Source organism: Chiroxiphia lanceolata, chromosome 4 (assembly GCF_009829145.1).
Source record: "Chiroxiphia lanceolata isolate bChiLan1 chromosome 4, bChiLan1.pri, whole genome shotgun sequence".
In the NCBI taxonomy this organism is placed as follows: domain Eukaryota; kingdom Metazoa; phylum Chordata; class Aves; order Passeriformes; family Pipridae; genus Chiroxiphia; species Chiroxiphia lanceolata.
Genome location: NC_045640.1, coordinates 9,213,414 through 9,220,862, shown reverse-complemented (window position 1 = coordinate 9,220,862; position 7,449 = coordinate 9,213,414).

The window sequence follows — 7,449 nt, the reverse complement described above, 5'->3', positions numbered from 1 at the left end:
TTCAGAGCTGTGGTAGATTAACATGATTGTGTCTTGCTGGAGTACTTGCTCTCTTCTCCTTACCTCTCCCAAAAACAAGCCCCCCAGGACTGTGGAGAGTGTACTTCCATGACTGCAGCACCTGGGCTGACATGATTTACCTGACCTTCCTTGCAGCTGAGGACAGGGCATCCTGCACCAGCTGGTGCTTGGGCCACAACAGGCAGCTGCTGAAGGCAGCACCTTTGCCCATCCTAAGGATTCTCAGTGCAGGGCTACCCGACAGGACTCTGTCTAAGCTTGCCATGTCATTTGCACAGCATGGGACCAGTCAGGTTGGGTTCACTAAATACAAACAAATGATTTTTGAAAAAAAATACGGTGTTCGCACCTGAAAATCAGGCTTTGTCATTTCAGATTATTTTAGGCAGCAGCAAGAGCAGGACAACCACAACCCAGGCAGAAACATCTCTCACCAGGACAAGGTTGGCGAGAGAGAGAGGTCCCATTGGCAGATCAGTGACCATCGGACATGGCAAAGTCATGAGGTTCTCCCAGGAATAATTATTGTTATAGTTACTGTATGTACCTAAATCTTCGTTTGCGAAGCCTAGCCATGAATACTGTATGTCATTCAAGTACGAAAAAATTGTATACTTAGGAAAAGCACTTATTTAAAATTCTAAAAGTCATATTTTGCTTCCAAACTACAGTCATAAGTTTTTAAATGTCAGTTTTGACTTTTGCATATTTCTGTATTTGACAAATAGTTTCATATTTCTTGAAAATGCCTTTTTAGTTCAGTGTTTGAACCTCAGCCTAGTATGAGTCTGGCAGAAAGCACCTTATCATTTCTTATTCAACAAAACAATTGATAGTAATGTGCAAACAGAGACAGAAATACCGAATATCTGAATATCTTCCTTGTGCCTTACATTTACTTGTTCTTCTTATGCTCTGCAAATATTTCAAAGTCAGCTTTCGGCTAAACAACTACATCCATGCTCTTTGCCATGCATGTGAGGAAGACAAGATGCAGCAAGTACAAGGTGATATGAGAGAGGTTCAGGCCACGTAAAAGGAAAAATTCTTTCATCATGAGGACAGCACAGGAACAGGTTGATCTTATAGCTGGCCCTGCTTTAAGCAGAAGATTAGACCAGAGACCTCCTGAAGTTCCTTTCAGCCTGGATTATCTTCAGTCCTGAGTGCCTTCAACTCATCTCACAGAGACAATCCCTCCTCCACCAACTCTGTGTGATGGGCTCCCTGTGGAAACCTACAGGGCTTTGGTCTTCTCCAGGCTTTCCAGAACTTCCTCTGGAAATGACAACCAGAAGACTCGGCACCAGAAAATCTCCACAGCACGTTGCTGGGAATCTGCAGCTCTGATCCACCTTGGTACATCCACAGAGGAGCACTCTCAAAGCTATTATCTTCATGACACTCCTGCTGTAGGAAGATGTGTATGTCTAATACATGTGGACTGAATTATGTTCTGGAGTTGCCTAATTTCCTACTGAATAAATATAAAAAGGTAAAAGACTATTTTAGGGAGGACTACCCTCCCTCCCCCTCTTGTCTACCCTGGTTTTCTGAAGTGCCAAACTCAACTGATTGCAAAGGGAAATTCAGTATTAGGTGGATGGGATTTGCTCTCCCAGGCCAAGTGTCTAAAATCTCGTTGAGGCAGTGCCTACATTAGGCAGTGATCGATTGCTGCCATTCTAGGCGAGAGGATGATGTGAGAGGCAGTGAAGTACACAAGTACAGAGTTGATAGCCCTAACAGCACGCTGCACAGATTCACTCTGGTGCATGGAACATCCAGGGAAATAGTTCCAGCAAGAATAATGCAAAACTCATTCTGAATCTCTCTGCCAACACCACAAATACCATTTATAGAAATCTGTTGCTGCAGAAACGGGCACAAAATGAGCCTCCTGTTCTTTCTCAATAAAGCTAGATCTCAGTAGGGCCATTTTGCATAGTGAAACAATTAATCAGCCCAGGCATTAGATCAGACAAGTGATTTCGCTCCTGTGAGGAGCTGTCAGCACGCTACAATGATGAAACCAGCTAAGTATGTATGGAACTAACTGGGAAAGAAAATGATACCTGACCAGAATATATTTTCTGCTCAATAATGCCTGCCTGAATTTAGCCTCTCCAGTCACGCCAAACCTCAAGTCTGGAAAGTACATTAGGAGGAAGAGTAAGTCTGTCCAGTGCAAACTGAAATGTGTGGCACCAAAATACATAATAGCTCATGCAGACATCATTCATGCCACCAGTCCCTGGGCCTTCAAAAATGATTTCTGAAAACCTCACCAATTTATTGTGCCATCATGATTTCTTATTCTTGGACAGAATAACAGAGAATGACACAGTTACCAGATCTACAACACAAAACATCAGCCAACACTGGTGCATTTTTCAGAAAAGGTGTAGACCAGAACAGAGCAGAGGGACTCCTACGCTTGTACTGAATGACAGCCTCAGTACGAGTGAATGGATGATGATTATCCATAATTTAATCACCCAAATAGCTTGGAAAGTCTGTCGTTAGTCATTTGAACCCACTCTTTCTAAATGGGAATTGCTCCTCTAGAATATTTTTAGAGAAAGACATTTTGAGGTACTCATTTAACATCTCTAAAGCTTGTCTCAACATGACATTTGAACAATTTATAGGGATGAAAGCACCCATAATTTTCATTTTGCAAGATGAAGTTGTTTCTTTGATTTCCTAACATCATTCAGTTCTTTTTCACAGGCCCTATGGTATGACCCTGTGATTGGTTACATTTTTTGTTCTTTGATTTAGTGATTCCAATTCTTAGGAGCTTATCAGAAGCTTCATGGAATTCGGCACTTATCTTAAAAATCTTGCTCGCAGGGCAACTGATTACATAAGAAAGTCATATTTTATTCAAAAGAATAAGTTTCTAGTCCTCTGGATTACAAAGCAAATTTAAAACACAGAACTGAAATATCCCAATGGCTTGGATATCCCAGAAGATAAACTGGAAGGGTACTTCTTTCTGTTTCTCATTATTTCGAAGTCAATCTTCAAATGGAAGACTCTTGTAAATCTTGTAAAATGGCAATTATAGGTGATTTCCTCCATAGAAATTGCCTCTGTGTCACACTGAGGCAAGTTTTAGAGAAGCCTGATTCATGATTTCAGAATATTTGAAATTGGCATTGCTGTAATTTGAAATCTGTAACCATGAACATTTTTTGGGTCTCCCTATTCAGACACTGTACATTTTGTGTGAGAGTATGAAATCTTTGACCTGTGCTTATATTTATGCTCCCGCCAGCCAGCTTCCCAAAGATTACACACAGATATTGCATAATATCTGTGTAATTTCAGCAGATTAAAAAACCCCCTTCATATCGATTACCTCTTTCACTCAAAAGTGACAGGCAGATGACACTGCTCTGACCAGAGCTTTGGGTCACCCCATTGAATGGCACAGGGCTGGATATTCACCTCCTAAGGAAGCAGAACAATGCTGGTGAAGACTGCCCAGTTAATTCTACCTCAGGTGTCCACTGAATATGATTCCAAAAACTAAACTTTGCTGTAGAATGTGCAAAAGATGCCTAGTCCCACACTGGATGTCTCGTGACCCTAACAGAGACCTTGGGCTGCTCCTGGAATAACAGACCAGATGCAAAAGCAGAATTTCTAGCATATGATAAGCATCCTCCCTGTTCTTATTGAAATTTGTTTGTGGTTTGAAGTGTGCTGAACCCATAACTGCCTGAAGCTTCTCACAAACTGAAAATTCTAAGAAAGTGACACTTTGGAAACAACATGATGTGGTGCTTGAAAATGAAACATAGTCCTTGGACCATGAGGCTGCCTAGTAGATCCAAGAGGCTTATGTTTCCAAATGCTGATGAAGATTCATTCTTAACATGCACACCTAGTCCCTTTTCACAAACACCGACATGCAATCAAAATACCCTTTTTAAATAAAGATCATACAGGGTAGATGCAATAGAGAACAACATTTTTAATGTATACACAAATTAAAATTGAGAGTTAACTAATTTTATCACAAGCACCATACAGTGAAAAAGTGGTAAGTGTTTTAAAATGAAAATCCCAATTCATCAGGAACACTCATCAGTGGGATAATTTCCATGCAGGAAGTTTGGTGTTCACTTAAGTACCTTTTTGGACCTGGGCCAGGGAATAATATTGGTTTTACTGAGTTTTCCATTAATGACATTGAAAGATTAAACACTTGGTTTGGGGGGTAATCACATAAGTAAACAAAATATTTTGATTTTCTTTAAAATACTGTACTGGTCCCAAAGGCCAGCTGGTTCAAATTCACTCATGGAGTAAATGCTTAGTTGCCATTAGATGTCTGTGAGGCAGGAGATGGCATTCTATAAATACTGTATGACCATGACCACGGCAGGGTGATGCTCGTTCCTAAATTGGATCAAGTGAATGCTGATATGTGAAGTATGTTCTCTGTTCTCCTTACTGGCCTTTTCTCCCACTACCCCTGCCCTGCTCCCTCTGATTGCATCTTACCATGCCTTATACCCTCTAATGCCTGGTTAATTTTAGAACCACCATCATGCCGAAGGCATGGTGATAATCATATATGCACAGACAAAATATGTGAAGCCATGTAGGTTGATAGTGTGCCATCTTCTATGGACATTTATAACCTGCTTGGAAAGGCTCACTAAGGAAGTGACATATGTTACTAGTTAGTCTTGTTGCTAATAATAGTAATCTTTGGTTTAGGGTGTTGTTTTTTTTAATCTGGAGCAGGTGAGAATCACCCAGGGACCATGACCTGCATGGTGTTCATGGAGCAGTTTGAAATGTCTAGTCTAGTGAAAACATAAGTTGTAATGTGAGTCATCTACACACCCAAATGCACAGTTTGGGTTGCTTTTCTGGGGAGCAGTATGCACACATTGAGTCATTGCTGCACCTTACTCTGAAATTTGGGAGCAGTGTATGCCTGGGAAGAGTTGGGCAGCATTGTATGGAAAGCTTTATATATTGCTCATGGGACTCATTCACCATGACACTGGAGTAATTTGGGTTAAAACCAGCAACTGTTTAACAACAACTGAAATAATGTGGGATTAGAGGGGAAAAATGTGGGATTAGAGGGGAAAAATAGTTATCCAGAAAAAATGAGTAATATTTTAAAGCATGACTCCATTGATGTGAGCAGATACATTATAAGTGGGATCCTAAGTGCTGTGCTCCATGGGGGCAACCTAAGCCTTCTTTGATATAATCTTGATAATGCACATGAACACACAAAATACTCCTGGACATGGGGTACCAGGTGCCAGTATTCCAAGCTATGATTTTGAGTCTGCCACTAACATCTCTTAGATTTCCTTCTACAGCCTCTCTGACTATTTTTTTTTTAATAATTTTGCTGCCTTTTCTATCAGTTTCTATTACCTATAACTCTAGTCCTCTCCCTCGTTCACTCAAATACCTAAAAAATGCCAAACTCCCTTCATTTACTTTTAATCTGGAGTCAAAGTCTTGTAACCATATAACACTACATTATTCAATGATGGATGACTTTAGTTGTAGGGGGTGACTGCCCAAAGGCTTTTGCTCATTATAAAAAAAGCTTAACCACTTCTTTCACCTGGCTTGGGCAAGTATTATATCCCTTATCTACAATAATGCTTCACTCAACCATCATCAAAATAATAGGCTATTGTAGCCTTAACCAACCAAATCATCTCACCTTGCTAATTGTCAGGTTCTTCTACTAGTTTCTATATTAAGTATGAAGAAGAAGAAAAAATAGGACAAATATAATTTTCTAATGAGTTAGATAAAAACCAGAATGTCCTTGGCAGCGTCTGCTCTGGGTTATATCCCTATGAAATAACAGGAAGACTGAATAAGGAAAAGTGAGGTTGTGATAGTTACTAAGGAAGAATATGGCAGCAGACAAAGATGAATGGAGTAGGTGTGGATCATGGCTGTGTGAAAGCTGGAAAATTGAGACAAATCAGAACTGTATCTTCAGGGCTACACCTGGTGTGGCTACTGTGGTGAAGGCATTTGAACTCAATCATTTGATGTCCATAAATCATGAGAAATCTGACTCATAGAACTTTTCATAGTAGTAAAACTGTAATTTAAACACTGTGAATTAAAAGACTGATGAGACAAAGAACAAAGCCCTTGTTGGTTTAGTGTTCATCTGCTGAGGAAATGTCCATGGATGCCAAGTGAGGGCACTCCTGACAACAGAAACATGTAGAACTGAACTTTGTTTCTCTACAATGTGGTTATAAGGACAGGCCTCTAACCTTGTTGTGGATCACACTCGTTTCTCACAGGTGTTTTGGACTTCCTCCAGCCTGCAGAAAGGAGACAGCAGAGGGATTTGACAACTCCCCCAAATTCCTGGGTCCTTGGAATGGAACATGGAGAAAATGTTCTCAGTATTTTAGGGAACTTGAAAAGGTCTTAATGGAGAGGAACACCTGGAAATCTCATAAAGCCTCTCTCTCCTGCAAACAATGCAAGATGGAATAGAATTGCAGTGAGTCAGTGGCCAAGCCAATGGTAGAAAGCCAAGGGCCATGGCTGTGAGGCAAGTGCCTCATCCAAGGAGCAGACTGTGCCCCACAGAAGGAAGAAGACAAGCAGCTTTCCAAGAACTGATCTGACTGCACTGTTAAACTCATATCTAAAAGCAGAGGGTGAAGGAAGCAGTCAGCAGTCATTTAAAACAAAATCCAAATATGGAGAATGGAATTAGTCAAATTATCAAAGATACAAAGAGAAGAATTATATTGAAAAAGGATCAAGGGGCCAAAAGAAGGAGAGGCAATCACATGGTCAGAACTGCTGGGATCTGTCTGACAGCTCAGAAACAAGTCCTTGACATTTAGTGATTAGTGTCCTAACCAGTAAAGAGGATATCAGTTTGTGTCTTCTACATACTAAAAATTCACATCACAGTTATCTGCTTGTAGATACACAGAATTCACAAGTATTAAACGTAGCTAGAGGGGAAGGAGAGGGGATCCTTATTCTAATATATGCTGGAGGCATTTTGCTGCCAAGACTAAACGGCCTTAGAATTTCTAAAAATTATAGAAATTAATCTCCTTATTCAAACTGTTACATCTAATCCAGGAAATTCAGTATTAAACCTCATCTTGACAGTCAAAGAAGAACTGACCACAGAATTAATTTTAGTGATGGCTTTGATACAAATTGTTTTACTTAATTGGATTTCTTGTATACAGGCAAAATGAAGTCCAGATGATTATTGTAATGAACTGATACATATATTCAGTCTCTTAGAGAAGTGTTTTACAAACAGACACAGTGATAATCCAAATAACTTGGAAAGAAGCATGTGAAAATATGATGGTTAGCTCAGTTTTTTAAAGATCTGTCTTAAAATGTCCAAAAAATATTCATAATCTTGCAGTC